This window comes from Chiloscyllium plagiosum, unplaced genomic scaffold, assembly GCF_037043375.1.
Source record: "Chiloscyllium plagiosum isolate Xiang-an unplaced genomic scaffold, Cpla_swu_hap1 HiC_scaffold_9, whole genome shotgun sequence".
In the NCBI taxonomy this organism is placed as follows: domain Eukaryota; kingdom Metazoa; phylum Chordata; class Chondrichthyes; order Orectolobiformes; family Hemiscylliidae; genus Chiloscyllium; species Chiloscyllium plagiosum.
Window position 1 is genome coordinate 99,374,529 of NW_028270147.1, and position 27,958 is coordinate 99,402,486.

Here is a 27,958-nt window from a genome sequence, read left to right on the forward strand (position 1 = left end):
GTTTCAGGGTCTTTTTGGACAGCCTCCGCCAGTGCTTCAAGTACAAAGGTAAACAGGAGCAATAACAGGGGAATATCCCTGTCAGCTGCTCTTCCCCACATGAAAATTGCTCGATTTAACCCCATTCATGATAACCGCCACCTTGGGGTGTTTATATAACACTGCCACCCACCTGGCGAAGGCCCTTCCCAGACTAAAACGATCTAGAACAGCAAAGAGATACGACCGTTCCACCCGATCAAAAGCCTTTTCTGCCTCCAGGGAGACCACCATACCCAGAATCATTCTCTGCTGACATAGTTGCACTATGTTCAATACCCGCCTGATGTTGTTGGAGGAGCTGCAGCCCTTCATAAAACCCGTCTCTTTTATAATAACAGGCAGCACCTTCTCCTGTCTCAGAGCTAACACCTTTGATAGAATTTTAAAATCCACGTTCAACAACAAGATGGGTCTATACAATGCACAATCCTCAGGGTCTTTTCCTTTCTTTAAAATAAGAGCGATATTAGCCTCTGTAAGAGAGGGCAGAAGACAGTCCTGGCCATAGACTATACAGCTCCAGCAGTGGTTCAGCTGACATGTGTATGAACTCCTTATAAAATCCACATGGGAATCTTTCTGGACCAGGTGCCTTACCACCTTGGAGCTGCCTTACCGCCTTTTGCACCTCTTGTACTGTCAGAGGTACATTTAAAAGGGAGGCCTGATCTGCGTTTATACCAGGGAGGTCCAAGTTTTCAAAAAAAGATTCCATTCTCACTTCTCCATCCCCATTCCCTCTGACCGGTATAACTCTGCATTGAACTCCTGGAACCTGGCATCGATCTTCCTCAGTTCACGAGTGATATTGCCAGTTCTCTCCCTGGTAAACACAATGGACTGTGGAGCACTTTCCTTCCTAGCCAGGTAAGCCAGGGATCTACCTGGCTTATCCCCATATTCAAACAACCTTTGCTTTGCAAAGGAGACCCCTCTCTTTGCCACTTGTGTGAGCGCTGAGTCCAGAGCAGCCCAGAGAGCCATGACCCGTTGCAATTTGACCCCGGATGGTCTAGGATAATGTGCTGATTTGGCTGTCTTCAGCCAGGCCTCAAGTATCAGCTGCTGCTCTCCTCTCTGCCTCCTTCTCATCGTCAAGTGTGAAATAATCATACCCCTTAAGAATGCTTTGGTGGTCTCCCAGAGCACTGATGGGTTACCGGCTGTAGCCTGATTGAAGACCCAAAAAACCCTGAACTCCCTTGTGATATACTGTACAAAGTTGTCATCCTTCAACAGAAATGGATTCGTGCACCATTGTCATGTGTCTCCTGCACTACCTTTGATCTTAACATCTAAATATACTGCCACATGGTCCGAAATAGTTATTAGATTACTTTACAGTGTGGAAACAGGCCCTTCGGTCCAACAAGTCCACACCGACCCGCTGAAGCGTAACCCACCCATACCCCTACATTTACCCCTTACCTAACACTACGGGCAATTTAGCATGGCCAATTCACCTGACCTGCACATCTTTGGACTGTGGGAGGAAACCGGAGCACCCGGAGGAAACCCACGCAGACACGGGGAGAACGTGCAAACTCCACACAGTCAGTCGCCTGAGACGGGAATTGAACCCGGGTCTCTGGCGCTGCGAGGCAGCAGTGCTAACCACTGTGCCACCGTGCCGCCCACCAGTTATGTTCCCAATCCTGCGGTTAACACCAAGTCCAAACAAACTGACGGAACAAAGAACATTTCAATTCTTGTGTGGCACTTGTGCGGGTTGGAGTAAAAGGTAAAGTCCCTCCCATTTGGGTGGGGGCACCTCCACACATCCACTAGCCCCAACTCCTCACACAAGCCCACTAACTGTCTCGCCTTCAGAGGTGTACCCAACAGCTCCCTTGGCATCCTGTCCACCCAGGATCCATGAGACCAATTAAAGTCTCCTTCTATAAATATATGGCGTACCCCAGGAGCCATTAATTTAAAGACTGCATCAACTAAAAATTTGAAAGGATGCACCAGGGGACAGTAAATCGCGAGCCATGACTGCACACTACACCCGCAGTCCTCCGAGAGGAAGAAGCCCATTCCAAGTGCGACAAGTGGGAAAAAAACAGACTTCATCAAATCTAAATGATGTTTTGTCCTTCAACTGATCTCATGACTTAAATGGGGAATGGTGTCTCTTCAGTTAGGTGATTCAAATCAACCAAATCAATTGTCACGTAAGCACTCCTTCCATACCCAAAGGATATGTGGGTCAAATAGTAACATGTCTTGCACTGATTTATTTCAAGATTCCTTTATTCAGTCATATGCTTAAGCTATTCAATCCAACTTTCTTGTGTTCCCCTTGGATCTGTAGTTATGCATAAGGAAACTTCCTCCTGTCCCCTGAAACAATGTGTGCTTCAACATAACAGTTGTGTTGAATCAATAATTGTAACCCAAATCTGCTCCTTGAGCAGATAACTAATCCAAGGATTCTAGCTTAGCCTTTAACTTCATGTTCAAGTTCTAAATCTTTCAGTGAGCAATGGGAAATAACAGACAACAATGTCAATCATTTATTGTCTCTCCAGGCTCTGCTTCTGTTGCCACTGAGTACTCCCTTCAGTTCGATGAGTCAATGACTGAAGATGAGATTGAAGAGAAATCCTTCCATCTCCTTCTGCCATCAGAGAGCCATCGCTGCTTTAATATGAGGAAGAAATGCAGCCAGCAGGATGATTCCAATGAGGACATACTGCAGGATCAATTGGCTTCAATAGCTGCAAAAGTGAGTTCTCCCATGGGTTAGCCAAGGGTGAGTGCTGGTGCTAGTTAGTGGGATCTCAGTGCTTGGAATAGTTGCTCCTCTCCATGTTCTAGGTATCTTGCCATGAGATTCAGATGTAGAGGATGAGGAGTAGATGGGGCAATGAGTGTAAGGCAAGTGTTGGGCAGGGGCTGTTTTTTTTAAAAGATAAGTACCACTCACTAACAATGTTACCAGAGTTTATAAATCTTGAAGAGGAATAAATCTTTTGCATTGTTAATCTTTGTGATCAAGTTACCATGCAGTGAAGACAGAGATTAATATTTACTGGGATTCCTTGCTCACCTAGTCAGGTAAACACAAGCTAAATTTGACTGCAAAGTATGTCCCTGAATTGACAACTTTCTACTGTCCATTTAAGGTGGGGGTAATAAGATGCAAAAGACAAGTGGAGCTTGCAGAGGAATTTGATTTGAACAAAAGACATTTGTGCAGATAATAAGAGATATTCTAATTGGAAGGATATGGTTGGTGATATTCTGCATGGATCTATGTTGGTGCCCTATCTATTCACTATTCATAATGAAAGGAAAACCACATTCAAAATTTGGGGCCTCTCTACAGATTAGCAGCGATCTCGAGTGTCGGTAGATGGAAGCATAAAATCAGAAAGCAAACTTGATAGATTAAGTAAATGAAAAATCTACAGATGAGTTTGTGTCGGCAAGTGAGAGGTTGGATCAAAATAGGATATTTCTTGATTGTGAAAATCGAGAGACAGTGGAGTTCAAAGAAACTTGATGGGGGTGATCCAGCTGCATACAGTTCATGAAAATGTCACAAACAGGCTCAGAAAAGTGATCAAGGGGCCAGTGGAATGTTGACATTTATGTCCAAAGAAGACTCAAAAACAAAGGATTAGAAGTCATGCTTCAGCAGTTCAAAACCTAGTCAGTCCAAGCCGTCAGGGCTGGGCACCATGGCTTAAGAAGAGTATCACTCTTGGTGCAGTGTAGACTTACTGAAGTGATACTCGGGCTCCGAGGCTTAATTTAAGAAGAGAGATTAAATAGACAAAATGGTGGAGTCAGAACATTGATATTGTGGAACACTTTTGCACATGGAAATGGATGAAGTTTGAAACTCACTTCCACAAACAGTGATTGATATGAAATCAGTTACAAATTTTAAATCTGAGCTTGGTAGATTTTTAACCAAAATGCTGAAGGATTATGGGATAAAGACAGGGATTTGTCATGATGTTGAAGATGACCATGATTTGGGTGAATGGTGGAATAGGCTCAAGAAGCTAAATAGCCTCCTCCTGTCTAGTGTTGATGTAACCATGACACCCTTATTCTCTGTATGTGCAACCCCTATTCTGTTTTTGGTTATTTGTCAGAACCTGGCAGCAAATTAGTAACTGGAGTCCTGACCAGAAAATTATCAGTATGAGGGACTTTGCCAGTCTTAATGTGTTTTACAGATGATAAAATGAGACAGTCAGCGTGTACTCACCCTGATAAATATTGGGATAGTTTGATGGGATCACTTGTGATGCAGCATGATTGGCATGTCTGATGATACTCCAACTACTTTTAATTGTTGTTGTCTGCACTCAGTCCTGAGTTTTCGTGGATTATGGGGCAAGTTTTGCTTGGGTCAGGGGAAGCAGATCACCTCACTCTGTACTGTTTGTTCTCCTGTCTTTCGCTATTCAGCATGATTTGAGCCTGCCCTTCTCTGGAGGTCAAGACAGTTTCTCTCAATTCACCATGGAGATGGTGCGACAATACATGGAGGGGGAGGAGATGCGTGCACAGCACCAAGTGTCACTCCTCAAACTGCGAGAACAAGCCTTGAAGGAGAAGACCAAAGCAGAGCTGGCCTGGTTGGAGCACCAGAAAAAGTGAGTAGCTGACCTATGCAGTGATGTTAAGCTGAATAGCCTTTCAAAAACGCAATGTAAGAATGTGCAGATACTTCTAGTAATCCTTTCCGGATAAGGGAGAAAGCTGTTGTCTTTTCTCATTGCAGTGAGGCTGTTGTGCAGAATCTAGGTATTCACATCATCTTTCCCCTTATCACTGTTTGGATTGAGTAGAATGAAGGCAATTTTGAATTTTTTTGTCAAATTTTTAAGTTTGTTCTTTGAATTTGGGATGTTTCCGGTAATACTGGTATTTATTTACTATCCCTCATTCTCGAAATGGTCATGGTGGTGAGCTGCCTTGAGCCACTGCAGTCTGCTTGGTCAATATAAACATATCAACTCGCAAGTGCTGTTAGGTTTGGAGTTCAGGGCTCTGGAATAGATTGATGCAAGACTGTTGTCCTAACCCACGGGTCAGGATTTTAAACAAATTATTTCAATGGATTTCTTCGCTGCTGTTAAGGCCAGTATTGTTGTCCATCCTTCATTGCACTTGGGAAGGTGATAGTGAGCCATTTCCTCAAACATCTGCAGTTCACCTGCTACAGGTACATCCACAATGCTGACAGGAAAGGAGTACCTGGGATTTTGATCCGATAGCAGTAAAGGAATGGTATATTGCTAAGTCAGGATGTTGTGTGGCATGGAGAGGGACTTACAAGTAATGGTGTTACCATGTTATCTACTGTCTGTGTCCTTTTAGGTGGTAGAGGTCAGAGGCTTTGAAGATGCTGTTGAAGGAATTGAGTGAGTTCCTGCAGTGCATCATATAGTGCACATAGCTCTCACTGTTTATTGGTGAAGGACGTGAATGTATAGATTAGTGAATGTGATGCAGGTCAAGCAGGTTGCTACATTCTATTTGATGTTATGTTTCTAGGGCATGTATTGGGGAGACAGGAAGTGAGTTACTTAGTGAAGAACTTTCAGCTTCTGACCTAGTTTTGTTGACACAGTATTGTTTAGCTGATCCGGTTCAGTTTCAGGTCGAGGGTAACTCTAATGTGTTAATTGTGAGGGAAGCAGTGATGATAATACCACTTCATATCAAAAGGATTGCAAGAGATGGTCAATGCTTGGTAGGTATGGTGTGCATGCCATCCATACTGCCGTAACACTCTAGTCACATATGCCATACTAGTTGTGGGCAGAAGATTTCCTTCTTCAAAGTCCCTCCATGAATTAGTTGGGCTTTTATGGCTGCTCAACATCGTTGTGGACACTTTTACTGACACCAACCTTTTATTTCCAGATTTTATTTTAAAATACCCTTTTTAATTTTGTGAGCAGAAGCAATATCTTGTTGAAATAAATTTTCTCCAGATTGAGTATGACAAGCATGGAGGGGCATTAAAGTTATAAAATATTAAGAAGAATTTGGCTGTTTAACAAAATCTTAAACCCTGATCATTCTCTTTCTGGTTTAGTTGCTAATTCAGCAGTGGTGAAACTGTGTGATCTACTTGGGCAGATTTATCCAAGTTTGTCTGTAAATTCCAGCATCATTACAACATGTGTTGGGAGCTGAGGTTTACTAAAGAAGTTGAATCTCTTGTCAAGAGGAAGAAAAGGCTTATATTGAGACGTGAAGCTCAGTTGGGGAGCTTGAGAGTTACAAGTTAGTGAGGAAAGACCTAAAGAGAGAGCTACCAAGAGCCAGGAGGAAACATGAAAAATCACTGGCAGATAGGATCAAGGAAAACCATCCAGCTTTCTATAAGTATATCAGGAAGAAAAGAATGACGAGAAAGGTCAGGGCCAATGAAGGGTAGTTGTGGGATGTTGTGCATGGAGTCCGTGGAGATGGGGAAGCACCAAATGAATATTGTTAGTATTCACACCGGAAAAAGATAGTGTTGTCGAGGAGAATACTGCGATGCAGGCTATTAGACTAGACGGGATTGAGGTTCATGAGGAGGTGTTAGCAATTCGGAAAAGTGTGAAAATGGATAAGGCCTCTAGGCTGGATGGGATTAATCTGAGGATTCTCTGGGAAGCCAGGGAGGAGATTGCAGAACCTTGAGATTTGATCTTTATGTTGTCATTGTTTACAGGAATAATGCTAGAAGACTGGAGGATAACAAATGACGTCCCCTTGTTCAAGAAGGGGAGTAAAATCAACTCTGGTATTATAAATGACTGAGCCTTTTTCGGTTGTTTTAAAACAAGTTGCTTTTCAAAGTTCAATTCTTAACTTCAGCTCACAGTTCCAAACCAAAACTGAGAAAAATATAGTGATGGTCTCAACAAGTTGCTGATTTTTGTTGGCAGAGGTTTTACCAATCTCACAGTGTCAGGCAGTGTCACGCAGACTTGGAATGTTACGTTATTTGCTGTTGGACCCACTACAGATTTGCCAGATTATGTATTCACTCAACCCAGGCACACTTTCCATCTTTATTCCTGATGAAGGGCTTTTGCCCGAAACGTCGATTTCGAAGCTCCTTGGATGCTGCCTGAACTGCTGTGCTCTTCCAGCACCACTAATCCAGAAACACTTTCCAACTTGCCCAGCAGCAAGAGCTAATGTGCAATTCTCGAAAGCGGAAATCTGCCTATTCATCATCTTTCTCTTCTGCAAAGTACTTGGCTGCTGAGGACAGTTTTTCAGGTTTGAGAACTCAGGTTAACTCACCACAGACCAGTAAGCAACCTCCTGAAATAAAATCAGAAATGCTCACTCAAAGTTAGGCATCAGTTGTCGAAAAAGAATGTGAGTAACTCTTTCATGATAATTTCCACCTGGAGTACTTGACTGTTTGAGTTTGTGTTGACAATACATTTTATCGAAGAAAAACACAAAGTTTTCATCAAGAACAAGCATCATAAGTTGTAAAAGTTGCACAGTGCCACCTGGAATCTGTGCAACTTAGAACTTAACGGGTTATGGAGTTGTGTGCCCTGACTTCATTTTTGTCTGTACTCTGTCGTCAAAATAAATTTATTGACGACGTAAAGACGGGTTTGGTTGATCTCTAACATGGTAATACATTGCATCCAATTTCATCACAGGCTGGAATCAGGCATCTTCAAGAGGCCAACAAGGCTGCTCACAGGGAGAGGCAGCTGATTCTGAAACAGCAGGAGATTCAACATATGCTCCAGACCACCATCAAAATTCAGGAGAAACTCAAATCCGCTGGGGAGAGCAAGTTGGTTAGTATCCCACCATTTGCAAACTCCTGAACTGTTCAATGCAAGGTTACTATTAAAGTAAGGAATTACTTACTCAGCAGCATGAATGATGGGTGATCACTTTCAATCCAAGCTTGCTCTCAGCCAGGTTTCTGGTCTATATTATCATTGCAATCTAAATAAAACTTTTAATATTTTACAGAAAAGATGTAAGAATGGTTTGTCTGCCACTGAGAAACATCAACTTAAGTCTCGGTACTTTTATTAAGTTGATAATATGTTCGCATGTTCCCTTATGTAGAGTCCGAATCTCTGCAACCGAAAGCTGTATATGCAGGAATACCTGCTGCTGCCGAGAATACCATCCTTTGTATTCATCGATATCGTGTTTTGTTCTGCATTCTGTAGAAGTGACAGCACAAGAAATGGAGCTTTCAGCCCAATGGATCTGTGCTTCTGTTCTTTCGCTCCCTGCAATCTGGCTCCGACCTGTTATCAGCATATCCTACAAAGGTGTCAAAACATTTTTACACTTGATCATGTGCATAGGAATGGGAGTAGGTTGTTGAGCCACTCATCTGTTTGCACTTACTTCTATTATAATTGATCTACATCTCCCTCCCTTAATCTGTTTCACTGAATAAACATTCCCAACAAACACAAAAATCAGTCTCACTTTTGAAATTTCAATGAATTAAAGCTCAATTAATTCAAAACTAATGAAACACTCTGCCTGCCTGAAAGGAAATGATGTTGCTCAATTGCAGAAACCAGTCTTTGAATCTCATCTATGTTTCATTGCAACTAATTCTGAGTTGTTTCCTTTTAGGAACAAACTTAACTTTCCATGCGTCCATCTTGGTATATTCTCAGATTCCAACTCGACAGGAGCAGCGGAATGCAAAACAACCAGAAGGAGAATGTTTCCAAAGTGAGCCCCACTTCCAGTCCCCTGCAAACAGATATGGAGACGTGGAGTCCCTCCCCTGTTTCGATTTCAGGCAGTGAGACCAGCAGCATCATGCAAAAACTGAAGATGATGTGCAGTCATATGAATGAAAAGTAATATCTGCTATGGCTCCTTATAAGGCATATTGCTGTGAAAGGCTGGCAAGCCAACCAGCTCATTTGTCAGCTGGTGATGTTATAGAGAGGATGAGGGATGTCCTCTCCAAAATGGGCTTCGGGGAGGGAATCGCTAATTGGATCAGACTGCTCTACACCAACATTGTCAGTGCAGTCTCAATCAATCAGTGGGAATCAGATAGCTTCCCAGTCAGATCTGGAGTCAGGCAGGCCTGCCCTCTCTCTCCTGCCTTGTTTGTGTGTTGCATAGAGCCATTTGCCGAGTCCATCAGGAAGGATGCGAGCCTGAGAGGGGTGACTATTCCTGGCAGCGGGGGTCTGCAGGTTAAGGCCTCCCTGTACATGGATGACGTCGCCGTTTTCTGCTCGGATCCGCTGTCCGTGCACAGACTCATGTGCATCTGTGACCAGTTTGAACGGGCCTCGGGGGCCAAGGTAAACCGAGGCAAGAGCGAAGCCATGCTCTTCGGGAACTGGGCCGACCAATCCTCTATCCCCTTCACCGTCAGGACTGACTACCTGAAGGTGCTGGGTATTTGGTTCGGGGGCGCTGGGGCGTGCGCCAAGACCTGGGAGGAGCGGATAAGGGAGGTGAGACAGAAACTGGGCAGATGGGAGCAACGGTCGCTCTCCATCGCGGGTAAAAACCTGGTCATCAGGTCTGAGGTACTTTCAGTATTGTTATACATGGCACAGGTCTGGCCTATCCCCAGAACCTGTGCCGCCGCAGTCACCTGGGCCATCTTCAACTTCGTGTGGAGATCAAAGATAGACCGGGTCCGAAGAGATGTAATGTACAAAGACGGTGCAATGGGGGAAAAAATACACCCATTGCAACCCTCACCCTGATGGCCACCTTTGTGTGTGGCTGCATCAAGCTGTGCGTGGATCCCCGGTACGCAAACACCAAGTGTCACTATGTACTGAGGTTCTACCTGTCCCCGGTGTTGCGAAGGATGGGCCTGGCCTCGCTGCCGCGGAACGCTCCGAGTAGTTGGACCGTTCCGTACCATCTGTCCTTCGTGGAGAAATTTATGAAGAAAAACACCTTTGACCACAAGTCCATCAGGAAGTGGTCAGCACGTAGTGTCCTTGAGACCCTTCGGGAAAAGGAGAGGGCAGATCCTGCCGAGCGGTTCCCTGAGCAGACTGTCAAAGCCATTTGGCAGAATGCCTCATCGCCAGAACTTTCCAACAAGCACCAAGACATGGCTTGGCTGGTGGTGAGAAGGGCTCTGCCTGTGAGATCCTTTATGCACGCCCGGACTCTCAGCCGCACCGCACGCTGCCCTCGAAGCGGCTGCGAGGGGGACGAGACTGTCACACACCTCCTTCTGGAATGTGCCTATGCAGAGGAAGTCTGGAGAGGAATGCAGTGGTGTTTGTCGAGATTCGTCCCGAGAAGCGCCGTGACGCGGGACTCCGTGCTTTACGGCCTGTTCCCCGGGAAGCACACCGAGATGAACTTCAACTGTGCCTGGAGGATCATCAACTTGGTGAAGGACGCTCTCTGGGTGGTCCGAAACCTGTTGATCTTCCAGCTGAAGGAGTTGACCCCGACTGAGTGTTGCAGACTGGCACATTCCAAGGTCCAGAACTACGTGTTGAGGGACGCGCTGAAGCTTGGGGCAGCTGTCGCCAAGGCGCGGTGGGGAAAGACCACCATCTAACATCTGCCTGCCTAAGAAGAACAGGGGGCCCACGCAGTCATTGGGCTCCGCTGGCGCCTCAGCTCAATGTAATCGCACCAACCTGTGAATAGGAATGATTACCCTGTTTCAATATGCAAAGAAATGGAATGTTTACAGAATGAAGACATGTCCAATTGTATAGATTAAATATATATGAATAAAGTATATTTTTGAAATAAAAAAAATAGAGAGGATGAGAAAGAGAGAGACAGTGTGGCTCTGAGCAGAGATAAATATATGAAATCCATTTAACTTTTTTTCAAAGGCAGTGTGTTTGCTGCATATGGTGTTTCTAATTATCCCACCTGAGGTTTGTCATGTTTGACCCTGCAAGTGGGGGAGCAAAACATCAATATGGCCTCACTGCTACTGGTCTCCAAGTAGTGGAGTTTTTTTCTTACCCTCATCTTCTTTACTTACACCCATTGCCCTGGTGCAACAGTCTCAGAATGGGATTGCAATGTGAAAACTTTCACTGGTGCAAAGCTTGCTTTGCCTTTCAGTGGAGTGTGTTAGGAAACTGGAGGTACATGCAAATGTTGCAGGAATTGTTTTTCCTGGTGGAATTATCAGCTTGACATCATTGTGTCAGCTTTTTAATCTAATGAAGGCAATTGCGTACACTACAGAGGATGTAAACAGGTCTTATTCGGGCAGTACCATGGCTCAATGGCGAGCCCTGCTGCCTCACAGTGCCAGGAACCCAGGTTCGATTCTACCTTCAGGCGACGGTGTAGAGTTTGCACATTCTCCCAATGTCTGCATGGGTTTCCTTCCACAGTCCATAAATATACATGTCAGGTGGATTGGCCATGCTAAATTGCCCATAGTGCCTAGCGATATGCAGGCTAGGTGAATTAGCCATGGGAAATGCAGAGTTACACTGATAGCATAGGGGAGTGAGTCTGGGTGGGATGCTGTTCGAAGGGTCATTATGGACTCAATGGGCTGAATGGCCGGTTTCCACACTGAGGGATTCTATGATTTGTTCCAATCAGTTCACATCAGTGTTACTGCTCCACTTGAGACTCCTGTCACCTTTGCTCATCTATTACCCTGACCCTCTATTCCTTTCTCCTTCTAATCTTGTCTATCTTCCCCTTAAACACCCGTATGATATTTGATTCAACCACTCCCTGTGCAGTCTTCATTGTTGTAATCCAATTCTGCAGAACTTCCATATCTCCCTGATGGATTTCTTGGTGACTACTTTGTGGCCTCAAGGTATGTTCTTCCCTGTGAAAGGAAACATTCTGTCTGTATCCAGTCTGCTGAACCCTCTCAACATTTTAAAGACCTCTATTATGTCCCTGTTTGGCCTTCTTTCAGAGAAAAGAGATGTAGCTTGTTAACCCTTTCCTGACATGTGAACCCACACATTTCTGTGACCAACCTTGTCAATCTTGTCTGTGTACCCACTTCAGTTTCTCCTTTTTCTATTTATAGGATGATGATCAGCCTGCACACAGTATCCAAGTGTTGTTTAAGCAAGGTTTGATTCAGGTTTAGCATATTTAATAAATAATTAGATAGGGATGATGTGCTAAACGACTGGTGTTGTTTTCTGATCTAATTAATTTAAATAAATGTGAGGTACTGCATTTTGGTAAGGCAAATCAGGGCAGGACTTAATGGGAAGGTCCTGGGCAGTGCTGCTGAACAAGGAGACCTTGGGGTGCAGGTTCTTGGTTCCTTGAAGACGGAGTTTCAGTCAGACAGGGTCGTGAAGAAACCATTTGGTGTGCTTGCCTTTATGGTCAGTGCATTGAGTATAAGAGTTGGGATGTCATGTTATGGTTGTACAGGACATCGGAGAGGCCACTTTTGGAATAATGCATTCAGTGCTGGTGTGTTGTGAAACTTGAAAAGATTCAGAAAAGATTTATAAGGATGTTGCTCGGGTTGAAGGTTTCAGCTTAGGGAGAGACTGAAGGGTAACCTTAAAAGTTTATAAAATCATGCGGGACATGGATAGGGTGATTGGCCGTGATCTTTTTCCCAGGATAGCGGAGTCAAAAACTAGAGAGCGTAAGTAAGAAAGGAAAAATTTGAAAGTTACCTCGGGGGCAATTTTTTCACACATGTATGGAATGAGCTGCCAGAGTTGGTGGTGAAGGCAGCAATAATGACAACATTAAACAAACATCAGATGGGTTTGTAAGCTGTGGATGGACTGTTGGGAAGGCAGTGCTTGAGATTCTCCAACTATCTAAGTCAGAAAGAGAAATGGAGCTGGGGTTGGCTTTGATGAGCTCTGTTGCCATTTGAAGTTAATGAATCCTCAAGTTGTGTTGAGGTAGAGGTGTAGGGAAGTTGGCTAGAAATGTTTGATACAATATTTGGAATTTCTCCTTAATAATGTGAGGTTTTCTTGAGTATCTAAAGATAAAGCAATTTTGGGGTGATACTCAGCTGTTTTGTTTTTCTTGTTTTGCTCCTTTTTTTTGTAAACATTGCTCTCCTGTCACCACTACTTCTCTGTCTTTACGTCTCATCACTGGGCTTCTCTCAGTGTCTGTTGGGGAGCGAGAGGCAGCAACTGTGATAAACTAGGATAAAAATCCCCCACCATGGCAAATAAAACACATAATTCTTTATACTTTGCAAAACACTGTACTGTAAATAGGAAATGCTATTGAGCTAAATGCAAGAAGGCATAGCAACTGACTTGTCTCAAACCTCTTTCTAAACTTGTGAGGACCAGGCTATCAGAATTTTGTTTGCTCGCTTCCTTTGAGATCACAGTTCACTAATGTCCCAGTACCAATCCCTGGGCCGGGCCAGGTTACCAATTGCAGTGGGGTGGGGAAATTTATGACAGATTGAAGTTTTTTTGAAGATCAACATTGCAGATTGAAGTTGACTGTTTTGACTAATATTGCGTCAGCAAACTTGGAGGAAATCCTTTTGAATGTGTTGATTAACTGCACTGAGCCTATTTACATGCAGTAGTGCTGCAATGTTCTAGGATGTGTGAGGTGTACAAGGAGACCTTGCCCTGAATTTTGTTTGTGTTGTGAAACTATAACCCAAACAGTGTTGAATTTAAAAAGTAAGAATTATACATTTTGAGCTGCAGGTTAATGTCCGATTTTAGAAATGAATATCGGCAGCTAGCTGACACTTCCTTTCTCTCTCCCCAGTCCTGCTTGCATGTCCATCAGGTTCCTCACTAAACGGGAGCAGAAGCTGATGCATCGGCGACGACATGCAGAGGAGCTGCTGAGTGGAAGCGGCGGCTCGATGCTGAGGAAGCTGCGATCCAACAAATGGAAAAACAGGCTCTGGCTGCTTAGGACAGGGAGCTCAAACCAAACATGGCAAAGGGAGAGGCAAGCGAGAAGATTCCCGAATCGAAAGGTAATGTTAGCCTCTGTTTCTTGTTTGTTTGTTTTCTCTTCCAGGCAGTAATGCATTTACTGTGGTTCTGACTACTTTCAATTGCACTTTGGTATCGCTGATTGTCATGGCACGTGTGAGGTGATGTATTGATGTGTAAATGTCATCAGTCTCGATTAATGCAGAAGAAGCAAGGTGTAAACCTGGCCTTTTACTTTGCCTGTCTCATTCATTCAAGGAAATCACATTTCCTAAGCATCTGCCGTGATCCATTTAATCAGCATAGCTCAGATGTTGGAATTATCATCTTTCTCAATGGTACCTTGACACAATAGCTCAGTATAATTTCCCACTCACCCTCTCAGGGAGGCTGAAGTTTCAGATTTTAATTCCTTTCACTGCTGGTGGTTGCATATCACTTGCAGAGTTGAGAAGCAGCAAAAGTTGTAATCAGTGAGAGAGCTTGGATGTTGTTTACACAAGGCTATGTGGGCACTTTGTTTACATGGAAAAATCTAATTTTCTTTGCAATATTGATAATTAATTTCATTCCTCACCCTTAGCAGCAGAATGTAACTGCAGTACTGCGCAGAATGTTGTATCGGAGTATTTTGACAATGAGCAGTTATGTCTGATAGAATCTGAATTAGCTCAAGGTGCTTTTCATCAGTGACCTGTGCAAACTTAACTTTCTCTGGTTAACTGTTTCTAACCTACTCTCCTTATGATATTGTTACATGCATCTGAAATAAAGAATACATTGAAAGGAGGACGGACATGTAAGACAGACATACTGAATTGTGCATCTTACTTTAAGCACTGTTAACCTATTGCAGTATAAATGTTCTAAGTATTGGTATTTTCTCTAGACACAGCCAGTGAGGAAGAATGTCCTGCGCCACTTTGCTCCCAGCCCCACAGTGACAGTTCAATTCCTGAGGAGGTTAGATGTTCACCTGCTCAGACTCTGGAATCACCATCAGCAGCCCTTCGGATGACCACCAGTCCTGACCATCGTATTTTCATAGATGATGTTTATTCCCAGGATTTTGTCGCAACACACAGGAAAATGGTAAAAAGATGTTTTGCATTGTTTTTTCTACAAAAACTATTTCTAATGAGTAAAGAATATCATATAAGGCTGCAGTGAATAGAAAATCATTGGCTTCGCTCAAAATCAGTCCTAGGGAAACAGGAAGTGGAGAGAATGGGAAACAGTATGGAGAGGGGGTGGGAGATCTGAGGGAATGGGAGTTCTGAGAATGAATGGAAAATATAGGTGTTGGGGGAAAGGGAATTTTGAGGGGAATGGGAAACAGGAGTGGCAGAGAATGGGAATTCTGAGGGGGAATGAGAAATGTAATGTGGGAAAGAATAGGAATTTTGTGAAGGCATGTGAAATATGTGCGGGCTCGGTGGATTAGCAATGGGAAATCCAGCTGGAGGGGAGGGGGCTCTGGGTGGGCTGGTCCTCGGAGGGTTGATGTGGACTTAAAAGGCCAAATGACCTGCTTCTGCACTTTATGAAATCTCTGATTATCTGTCTTTGCCCCACCTCCGTTCTTCCACTGCAGGAGCCTCATCAATGTCTGTCTTACTTCCAGACTTGACAATTGTATTATAACTACTTGTTCTATTCCAGAAAGCCGGTTGGTGAAGGATAATACCAGAACCAGTCTTTGCACCATTTAAATTAATTTACATGATTATACATTGCAGGCAAGCTATTTGTATTCCTTTAATTAAATCTTTAAGAATTTCAATTTTAATTGCTCCATTACTGGAAAAGCCTTCAGTTACTAAGACAGTGACCACTTTAATTCTGTCCCTGAACTTTACTTCTGACTATGTCACTTTCCTCCTTCAAGACACTCGAACTGTATGACAGATTTCACATCTGTCCTTGGATCTCTTTGAGGCTCAGTATCATGTTTTATTCTATTTCTGTGAAGCTACTTGGTTTGTTTTATCATATGAAAGATTTGTTATAAATGCAAGTTTTTAAAGATAAAATAGGAAGAAAACAGGTAACTGTGAAATAAAGCATCAGAGCAGATTTCAAAAGTGATGACTATGCTTAAAAAACCTCACCTTTCAGATGTGGAGATATGATGGGTGTCATGCATAAGATTAATTGGCAAGGAATTAAGGCAGGGGTAGCAAACGGGATTTAAACAGATAGAAGGGTGGAAATATAGAAAAGGATTTGGGGAAGTTCCAGAGTGGTTCAAGAAAGTCGTGGTTTCTGGGTTTGCTTGTGGGGACACTTTTATTTTCGGTGTTCATTTAATAATTTGATTATGTACCAAGAGCATGTGGTGTTGAAAATCAGAATATTGTAAAATAAGAAGAATGATGAGTGTTTTGGAAAAGTTAAGGAAGCTGTGAGGAGGTTTGATAAGAAGCAGGAATGGTTTAAAGATGACAGGTAGAATTGTGTTGGTGGGTATGTGTGTGGCAGTGTATTTTTTTCAATTTTAGATTAAGCGTACCAGCAGCAATTGTAATTTGAGTGGGAGCAGGCCTGGTGCTATGAAGGATGGTGATTTGTAAAAGCAAGTTCCTAGGGCAATAAAGGCTTTACCTTAAAAGCTGTGCTTTTAATTATGGAGCAAGTAGAATTCTAGAATTTAGGAAGAGAGATTGTTCAATCTTCCCATAATTCTAGATGGCCTAGTGTTGGTGTCATTAATCCACCTAACTGCACGTCTTTGGACTGTGGAAGGAAACTGGAACTAGAGGAAACCCATGCAGACACAGAGAAAATGTGCAAACTCCACACAAACAGTTGCTCAAGAGAGGAATTTGACCCCAGATACATAGTGCTCAGAGGTAGCAGTGCTAACCACTGAGACATCGTGACACCCAGAGGGAGGCTGACAATCAATCTCCTGGCTTATCCCACCTCCTTCCTTTTTCATAAACTTGGAAAATAATGTCAGACTGGAACTAATGTTTGCTTTCTTCTCTGGTTTTTCAGTCTCCTTCCTCAAAAGTGACTGAGGGTACATCGAAGCAAGATGGCCAGAAAATCAGCTCCAGCATCCGTGTGCATGACAGACCTATTCTAAAATCCCACCAAGCATCTGGCTGCTGGTCTGATGAAACTGTTTCTGAGACACAGTCAGGTAGGAAATTTCAAACATGACCAAGCTTCACAGAGGTTCTTCAAATTATTTGATGTACTTCGAAACTCAAACACGATGTGTATTAATTTTTGTTTAAAAGTGTTGCTTGGCTGAGAGTATAGCACAACACCGAGGGATGGTGATTCTTGAGCCTTTGTCTTGTGTGAAAGTGAAAATAACACCTGAAATGGCCTTGCTGTAGGATTTATTAAGGGAATTTTGTTTTAATTCACTTGTGGGATGTGGGCATTGCTGGGTGGCCAGTATTTATTGCCCATCCATGATTGTCCGTAGAACAGTTAAGAGTCAACCACATTGCTGTGGGTCTGGAGTCACATGGAGACCAGACCAGGTAAAGATGGCACTTCTCTTCCCGAAAGAACATTAATGAATCAGATGGGATTTTTCTGACAAACGACAATGAATTTATAGTTATCATTTGAATCTTAATTCCAGACTTTTTATTTTATTGAATTCAAGTTCCACCACCTTGCATGGTGGGATGATGACATGAGTTCTGTCACAGGAGGTTTTCCCTCTAGTTTTGCTTATTACTGTATTGTCACTGTAATTGAGGAGGACAGCCCAGAGTTAAGTCAGCATCGGTGTGGTAGATTGTCTGTTAACATCTCGTTCTGTCAGTTTCCTTTGGAATCTCTGAAGTTGAACAGTAAGAGCTGAATGCCTGTGCAAGTTTGATTTCATTGGTCTGTAACTTCAGTCATGTTGCACCTGTCTAAATTGGAGAAAGAATGTCACCAGCTTTTCAGAAAAAATTGCACACCACTGAAGTATACAACAAAGGGAAGTCAACTCCAACAGGTTTGCCTGTTTCTGACTCTCCACCTGTGTCCCTTTGCCACTCCAGCCTCTCATTTGCTCTCCTCACCTGGTCCACACCCTTTATATCTCAGCAGCATGTTCCAGCGTCGAGTAAACCCAGCATTTATTCATCACAAACCTGTCTCTGTAAAGTTACATGCCTCCTGCCTCATCATCCACAACTCTCACCCAGAGACTTGACCATTCCATCCTCTTCTGGTCAGATTTCTGAATACTCGATGAATGTGAGCACTTCCAAACGTCTGGAAAGAGCGCTTATCTGAAAATTATCAGACTGGCCTTAATTGAACTTTGTCTCCCAATTTTTCAACATCTCCAATCTAACTTTCACAGTTAAGAAAGTCCTTCATGATGAATCCCTGTCTCTCTTTGTAACTTTTAGTCTAACATCATCCTTCAATGTCTTGTGGTCATAATTTCTCTGACTGTTGCATCCCTTCCAGAGTTAACTTAAATAATGGCCATGTATAGTAGCCTAATTGCAGAATTCATCTCCAAAGCCCATTCCTCTCCTGTCCTTCAAATGCACATCTTTTGCAAGCTTTTAGTCTCCAGCTTCTCATTTTGGCTTTTTCCTCAATATGGTTCTAACCATGCTCACCGTTACTGACTGCCCAGATAGTTCTGCTGTGTGATCGGCCGGTGTGTACGGTGATACTGTAGGTCTGAGGAGTTGATGTGTTTGGTGACACTGTGGCCCCCAAGTGGTCAATGTATCCATTGCACGAGGCTTTGTCAGTGGTACAGCAGGTTTGATTAAAGTTGTTGAACAGGTTGTGAGAAGTGTCACCAAGAGTTATGCAGGTTTGCATATATCTCTTATCCGCTAATGTTAGTGTCCAAGTTGAATTTGATTGTAAGGAGACCTGTTAACATCCATTGGGTGGATCTTCAACAGAAACTACGTCAGACCAGAGTGATATTGAAATCAGGATCCATGCACTGAAGGACGAACTTAAGAAGCGCAAGTCCATTGTGGACAAGCTGAAGAAAGAGCAGGAGGAAAGTCAACAGGAGCGGTTGAAAGCACAGGAGGCCAGCCTCATCAAACAGCTAGAGGTGAGATTGAACCCTCCACTGCCCTGCAGGTTTCAGCTGGGGATGGTTAGAACATGTGACCTTGCAGAGGTTGAGTTCAGAGCATTTCACATGTTGCATACTGCGTTCTCAAAACCAAATCAGCATCCATTTCCTTGAACTAAAAATTGTTGGGGGCTGTTGACCTTTATTCTTGCCATCTAAGGAAAAGTGGTTGAGCAAGGTTGCTTTTTCTGTTTGATTTTTTTCTCTGCCATTAATAAGAGTTTTTATATTCTTCCAAGCATTCATTCAAACCTTTTATCCCAAATTCCTCTTCATATCTTCATCTCATCCGACTTTCAAGAGCTTCCTTTTTCCAATGGTGTCTTGGGTATTCTGTCCTTATACTTCTTCCTGAGCAATGTCCCAGTATTCTTTATTAAAACAGCTTTGAGGCCTATTACTTGTTAAGTGCTGCATAAATAGGTTGATGTAATGTTGAATGGTGTGTTCAGTGGCTTGAGAGGAATAAACAAACTTGTTTTGATCACATTCAACCAACTGGGCTTTTTGGTCTCCCTGTTAATCTTTCTAAATTTTGTGGTTAACTGGTTTTACAGATTGCGAAAATTAGATTTGTTCATTCAAAAAAGATTTTGTCTTATGCAGTTACCAAAGTAGTGTCATGAGTACTTCTTATCATCCCAATGTTTGATTTCACCTTCTCTCCATGTTTCTTTCAGTTCTATGATGAGTTTATTGCAAAGGCCCAAGCTGAACTCAGTGGAGATCTTGATGTTGGCAGCTCAAACTCCACCAAACCACAAAATAAAACTCGTGCGCCACTGAAACTGAGAAGGCAAAGGTTAAACCGTGCTCTCTGCAGAGGTACTTTCAGAAATGGATGTTAATTGCGTAACCTTATGAAGGGATGCCTCTTGTATTTCTCTTTTATACCCTAGAGGAACCCCTTTTGTCCAAATTAGTTGTGATTAAATTGTTCTTTTGTTAAGGAGACCAATACATTTTGCAGTGACTTTACATCAGAGAAATGTGCCTTTTGGCACAACAGATTTGTGCAGTTATTTCGTCTCCATGCAAGTCTACTCCCACTTTGTTTCATCCCATCAGTGCATCCTTCTGTATGTTTCCCCCTGAGGTACTTATCCAGTTTCCCCCGAAACATATTCATGCTATTGAACTTCAACATTCCCGGTACTAGTTGTCATGTTGTTCCATGTTGTCCCCTTTCCAAGGAAGAAAGTTTTGTTTTGAATTTCTGATTCGATTCATTAATGTTAACTTCCTGTCCAGGTCAGCCTCACAAGTGAAGACATTCTCCCTCCATGCAGTTTGGGCTGCTTCATTTTTAAAGTTCTCTATCAAATTTTATTTTTTAAGTTCTCTATCCGGTCACTAGCTTATACAGTTAATGGTCGGGCCCTGGGTGTGTTGCTGAACAAAGAGACCTTGGGATGCAGGTGCATTGTTCCTTGAAAGTGGAGTTGCAGGTAGAAAGAGTGGTGAAGGAGACATTTGGCATGCTTGCCTTCATTGGTCAGAACATTGACTGTCGGGCTTGAGGCATTACGTTGCAGCTGTACAGGACATTGGTGAGGCCATTTCTAGAATACTGCACACAGTTCTGATCGCCTTTCTACAGGAAGGATGTTAAACTTGAGAGTGTGCAGAAAGGATTTACAAGGATGATTGGAGGCTGAAGGATTTTTGTAGAGGGGGTTGGATAGGGTGAATAGCCGAGATCTTTTACCCAGGTTTTGGGAGTCCAAAACTAGAGGGCATAGGTTTAAGGTGAGAGGGGAAGATCTAAAAAGGACCTGAGGGTTAACATTTTCAGGCTGAGCGTGCTGCATACATGGAATGAGCTGCCAGAGTGGTAGAGAGGGGTACAATTACAACTTTTAACTTATAAAAGGCTTTGAGTTGGATATATGAATAGGAAGGGTTGAGAAGGATATGGGCTAAATGCTGGCAATTTAGGATATTAGAGAAGAACTGAGAAGATCCAGTTTACTAATCAAGGATTAAAGTTCAAATTGGATGTTGAATCCTCACCCAGATCACCTTTCAAGGATCTTGAGGAGGAACAGAAGACTGTCATCCAATTGGAGACATCTGAAAGAGATGACAGTGTTGATGATAAAGAGGAAGTACTATCTCAAGATCCTTGTCCTCGACCTGTAAGTATTAATTTTGAGCCAGTTTTGGGATGGATTTTAATTTTAAGAATTGGAGATGTGTTATTTGTCTTGAAGCATTGATGTGATTGTTTGATGAATAATCCCAGAGCATATTAAATTCCCACATTTTAACATAAATGTCGGATTGTGATTGTTTCCGTCACAAATGTCAAAATACAACTCCACTTTATTTGGGCACATTTTGCATGTCAACATTTTCAGAAATTACCCTGAGTGTTCCCCTTTCCCAAGGACACTTTCCCAAAAGACTGTTGTGAGGAATATCTTGATAAATTGTTAATATATTTGTGGGTGATAAAATCAAGCTGTGGGGGATATTCTTAAAATTTCTGGTGTCTCAGTGTTTTCTACCTTGCCCATCAATTCTCAAAATAAGTGTAAGTACGCCTGATTATTTCTCAAGGATTTAGTGGCTATTTCCACTGTGTAATTACTGAGGAAGGACATACTGGCACTGGAACGTGTCCAGCGGAGATTCACACGGATGATCCCTGGAATGACAGGTCTAACATATGAGGAACGGCTGAGGATACTGGGATTGTATTCGTTGGAGTTTAGAAGATTAAGGGGAGACTTAATAGAGACATACAAAATAATACATGGCTTGGAAAAGGTGGATGCTAGGAAATTGTTTCAGTTAAACGAGGAGACTAGGACCCGTGGACACAGCCTTAGAATTAGAGGGGGTCATTTCAGAACAGAAATGCGGAGACATTTCTTCAGCCAGAGAGTGGTGGACCTGTGGAATTCATTGCCACGGAGTGCAGTGGAAGCCGGGACGCGAAATGTCTTCAAGGCCGAGATTGATAGATTCTTGTTGTCTAGAGGAATTAAGGGCTACGGGGAGAACGCTGGTAAGTGGAGCTGAAATGCGCATCAGCCATGATTGAATGGCGGAGTGGACTCGATGGGCTGAATGGCCTTACTTCCACTCCTATGTCTTATGGTCTTATGGAGTTTAGAACTGAAGGATTGCTATTGAAATTCAAACCTTTTCCTCCACACTTTTCTGTCCTTCCCTAAAAGGGAGGCAGTGTTTTTAAAGAGGATCTTTTAAACTAAGTTTTGAATCGTCTCTGGCTTTTTCAGTTCGCACGCAATTTTTCCAGCGTAGTGTTCTGAAGCAAAGTCCTGAGACTGAATGATCATCTGATTAGAAGAACAGAAGGGTTTATGGTTTGCACATATTAACATTGATTGGACAAGCAGCTCTTTCATAAAAGTGCTTGACAAGTTCTCATTCTGTCCATTCCTTTCTGAGCATTCAATATCGGAAATCACTGAAATAGGTGCTTGGGTCAGTTTGATTTGACACAGCAACATCCTGACTAAACTGACACGTGCTCTTCTGATTTGTCAATATTTGTGTTTCCCTGTAAAGTGCAGGAATAAAAAGGGGTGCAGCAGTCAACTGAAAGTGATCTGATTTTGGAAAGCTGAAGCTCAGAACGTTCAGTTTGAAATCATTCATTCCCCGAAGTACACAACAGTTAGAAGATAAAGAGATTCTCCATACTTATACTGTCAACCAGGAAAGATTTGAACAGTCCATATCAGTTTCCTAAAATGGCCATTACTTTCTCTATGGTTACTTGTAACAAGCCATATGTTTTAGATTGCATAGTTTGAAGAATATTCACTGTTTTCATCACAATGTATCTGATCCTGAACTGTCCAAAAGTATTCTTTTCAGTTCAATAACTGTATTCTTCTCATCCTCCACACTCCATGATAGTCCATGATATCTCCCTTTGTGAGCCGAATGGAATATTGATTCCACCTATAGAATAAGTGTGACGTGTTCTTTTCATACTAAGTTTATATTTCAAGCTCAGGAAAACAACTTGTGATACTTTGAAATTGTGTAAAGATGATTATTTTCACCACCTTGATTAAGGCCAAAAACTTTTAAAACTTAAAAAGGAGTATAAAGCATTTGTTCTGACTCCATCAAGTAAATTTTGTATTGAGTTTGAGTACTCAGTCTAATAAAATATACTGTTTAATGTTCTGGATCTCACTCCATGTGGAAACCTTGACTTTCATTACATGGCTGAGAATAAATGGGAAATGAATTCCAGCCTGTGTCTGACACTTCAGACGTACTCTGAGATATAAAAAGATGATTCTCGTTTGTTTGTCTCCCATTTTCATGCTTCGATTTCACAGTTTATTATAACCATGTATTGTTCATTAATGTTTTGAAATGAATTCCATCATTTTTGTTCCTGACCTTCAGTATCTAGATTGACCAACAGTTTGTGTACTTTGCAACAGGGCAGCCCAGTGCAGGAGCCCCAGTCCCTAAAAGATGTGCCCCGAAACATCCAAGGGGAAAATAACTTTGATTTCGCTCAAGATGCTGTAGAGATTGAGACATTGGTTCATGCAGCAGCTGAGGAGCTGTGCAAATGGCAGGAACTTGGCCATGATCTGGGAGATTTGCAAATACCCCCAGACTTTGGGAATTATAAATGGAAGGATGACGAGAGTGTGAGCAGAAGAGCTTATTGTGAGATGATACCCAGATTTTGCATTTGAAAACAAAATTATTTTTTCTCAGTTGAGCAAGAAAGGTATGGGTGAAGAGTGCTCCACAGCAGCTCTGATTGATGATATGTATAACAGAGCATGTCAAAAACATTATCTTGATCCTGATGACTGTATTGAATTCAATTTACCATTTTGCCCCTTCCCTAAAAATCCAAAGCCCCTTTCTCCTCCAGTTTGTACTCTCCCATTATTAATTTATCATCCTCGTCATCATCATACTGTTATGCGTTAAATCCCACCTGTCATAACTTATCCCAGTCTGAAAATCTACAGATTCTGTTTCTATTTACATAATATATGGTGTTCCTTTCAGCCACTCAGTATTTGTTTCAAATTCTTCTCCATCGTTTCTGTCTTTCTATTGCTGTTTCCATTGGTTGATAATACAATATTTGATTATTATTCACCTTAATAATTGGAGCCATGATAGCTTGCTTTCTATTTACAGTATGTCCCACAGACATTCATTTTGTTTCAAAGATTTGCCTCCTTTTATGTTGTGGTGCCTTCCTCAGCATTATGCAGGAAATCTTGTCTAATATATCTGCACCTACCCTTGGTAGTTTTGCAATCCTTTTAAACCCCTTCTCTAATCTCTGTTTTGCCTTGTCTCCTGCAATCAATGAACTTCGAAATGTATCCTTGGTTCAGATCGTGGAGCAAACATTTGTTATTTTATATATTTTGAACAGGATTCCCTTTTGTTTTCACTGTAATGATCTCATAAGCTTTTTGCTGAGTGGAGAGGACGCATCTAATATAATCTTTTCTCTGTTAGTCTTTTACTTCTTCCAGCTTGTCCTTAATGTTACAAGAGAAATTTTTGTTGACATCTTTTCTGTCGACCTCCGTGCCAGCCCAGCTCTGTGGATGAAGACAAGCCGAATTAGCTCTTCATTCTTCAAACGAGTGAGGAACCCACAGAATTTAAATGAAGTAAAGGTAATAACTCCACGTAATCCTTTTTTCCTACTTGTCAGTAATAATGTTGCAAACGTGATGCTGGTTGGAGTTAAAATATGTAGATTAAGTAAGTGAGTGACTCAATTTGTAAACAGTGGCCATTATCCTGACTTGGAAATCTGTCACTGCATCTTGGAAGTCCCTCCCTAATGAGATTGTGGGTCTACCTCAGCACCATCTTGTCAAGGACAACTAGGAAGGGGCAATAAGTGCTGGCCAGCCAGTGACGCCCACATTTCATGAATGAACAAAAAAAATTCCTCTATGCCCATTGAGTACCAAGGAACCCCATTTTAACTCTAAACTCCTCAATGAACATTTTTTAAATGACTCACAGGGTCTGGGCATCGCTGGCTGGCCAGCATTTATTCACCGATCCTAGTTACTTTTGAGAAACTAGTGAGCTACCTTTTGTAACCACTGCAGTCCATGCGCTGTAGGTAGACCCATAATGCCCTTCGGGAGGGAATTCCCGGAATTTGATACAGCAATCCTGAAGAAACAATGATATTTTTCGAAGTCAGAATGATGGGTGGCTTGGAGGGGAACTTGCAGGTGGCGGTCTGCTGCTCTTGTCCTTCTTGATCTAAATGGTCACAGATTTGGGAGGATCTGGCTGAAGGTCTCTGAATTTCAGCAATGCGTCTTGTAGATTGTACACACTGCTGCTACTGAGTGGAGGGTGGTGGATGGCATGGCTGCTTGCGGATGTGGTGCCAATCAAGTGGGCTGCTTTGTCTTGGATGTAGTAAGCTTTTTGTGTGTTACTGGAGCTGCACTCCTCCAGGCAAGTGGGGCAAATTCCATCAGACCCCTGACTTGTGCTTTGTACTCGGTGGATTTGCTATGGGGAATCAGGAGGTGAGTTATACACCACAGTATTCCAAGCCTCTGACCTGCCCTTGTAGCCCACAGTGTTTATATAATGAGTCCAGATGAGTTTCTGGTCCATGGTAACCCTGATGATGTTCATTGTGGAAGATTCAGTAATGGTAACACCATTGAATGTCAAGGGCCATTGGTTAAATATTCTCTTAGAGTCGTAGAGATGTACAGCTCAGAAACAGACCCTTCGGTTCTACTTGTCCATACAGACCAGTTATCCTAGATACAATCTAGTCCCATTTGCCAGCATTTGGTCCATTTCCCTCTTAAACCCTTCCTATTCATATACGCCGCCAGATGCCTTTTATATATCGTCATTATGCCAGCTGCCTCCACTTCCTCTGGCAGCTCATTCCATGTACACACCACCCTCTGCGTGAAACAGTTACCCGTTACGTACCTTTTAAATGTTTCTTCTCTCACCTATGCCCTCTAGTTTTGGATTTGCCTTCACCAGGGAAAAGACTTGTCTATTTACCCTATCCATACCACTCATAATTTTATAAATCTTTTCACAGTTGCCTCTCAGCCTCTGATGCTCCAGGGAAAGTAACCCCAACCAATTCATCTTCTTCCTATACCAGAAACCCCCCACCCTGGTAACACCCTTATAAATCTTTGCATAACCCTTTCAAGATTCACAACATCTTTCCAAGCGCAGGGAGTCCAGAATTGCACAGAGTATTCTAAAAGAGGCCAAATCAGTGTCCTATTCAGCCGCAACATGACCTTCCAACTCCTATACTCAATGCTCTGACCAATAAAGTCAAACATACCAAACACCACCTTCACAATCCTGCTTACTTGTCACTCCACTTTCAAGGAACTAAGAACCTGCACTCCAAGGTCTCTTTGCTCAGCAACACTCCCCAGTGCTTTACCATCGAGTGTATAAGTCCTGACCTGATTTGCCTTTCCAAAATGCAGCACCTCACATTAACTGAATTAAACTTCATCTGCCGCCACTCAGCCCATCTGTTCGAGATCCTGTTGTATTATGAACCTTCATCACTGTCCACTGCACCTCCAATTTTGGTGTCATTTGCAAACTTACTAACCATGCTATGTTCCATGTTCACATCCAAATCATTTATGTAAATGACGAAAAGCAGTGAACCCAGCACCGATCCTTATGGGCCACCACTGGTCACAGGCCTCCTACTGGAGATGGTCATTAATTGGCAGTTTTGATGTGAAGATTACTTGCCTTTTACCAGTCCAAATCTGCATATCGTCTAGATCTTGTTGCCTTTGAACATAACTCCTCAGATACTGAAGCAGTCTATGAATGGTATTGAAAATTGTGCAACCATCCGCACTTCTGACCTTATGATGGAAGTAAGGTCAGGAACTGAGGAGCCCCATTTTACTCTGATCTCCCCAGTGATCCTCGAGGAACCTCATTTTACTCCCAACTGGAGACACAATGTAATAGCTCTGAGTGTTAGCCATGGCTCAGTGGCACTCTTCCTCAGTCAGCAGAGGGGATTAAGCAAACGCTGAAGTGAAATCCTGGATGACGGTCCTGGTGCAGTACTGAAGTATTGTTTTCAAAGTGAGGCCCCATTTTCCCCCTTGGGTGAGTTTTTAAAAAGAGTTTTGGTGTGACACTGAAGAGGAGTGGAGTTCTCCCTCATGGTGCTGGTCAATCTACTACATGAGTCAGTATGGCTTAACGTTTACTGAACCATTTCTCTAATTTGTGGGAACTTGCTGTGTGAAAGTTTGTTGCAGCTTTTGACGATATTATAATTAGTGGCGATACTTCAAAGGCTGAGAACAACATGCTACAAGTGTGAAAAGTTATATATATTGCAAGTTTTTTGGCAATTTGAGGTTAAGGTGGATGACTTGAGCATTGGTTAAAAAGTATTGTCCAGCACGAAGACCAAGTTCTTTACTATTGCAACAATGCAACTTGTACTTTACTGTGGCACTGACATTGAAGTGTACACTGGATGACTCCTTCCAGTAACTCAGACTTGAAACACTGCAATGTGAACTTTTTACCACGGTCTAAAGTCAACATCAAGCTGCTCATTGTCTAGCCTGACTTCCCTTTGAGCACAGTTTGTGAAGCGTTGCACTTTGCCAGGGACTGAGAATGGGCACGTGTAAATCAGCTTTTCATTCACAGAGCAAATTTGAGACTATTCATTTCCTTTGCTTTGTCTTTATAACTCGACTGTAATGTGTCTTCAGTCTGATCTGCACTATTTCCCACACCAACATTTCTGGGCATGTTACTTGCCTTTGACGGTGTTAGCTGAGAAACCTATCAAACACTTCCTGCCTGGAGCCATGTGAGGCAGTGGTCAGTGGTTAGATCATATAGCTTTGATGAACTCATCTGTTAAACTGAGAACGATTTGACCTTCCTGAGCTGCTGGGATCACTGTATGAATCCA

General features: G+C 42.6%; 1 pseudogene; it reads left to right on the forward strand.

The window, feature by feature from the left end:
- Window positions 1-27,958, forward strand: part of LOC148149211 (centrosome-associated protein 350-like) — a 741,086-nt pseudogene that overhangs the window by 209,183 nt on the left and 503,945 nt on the right.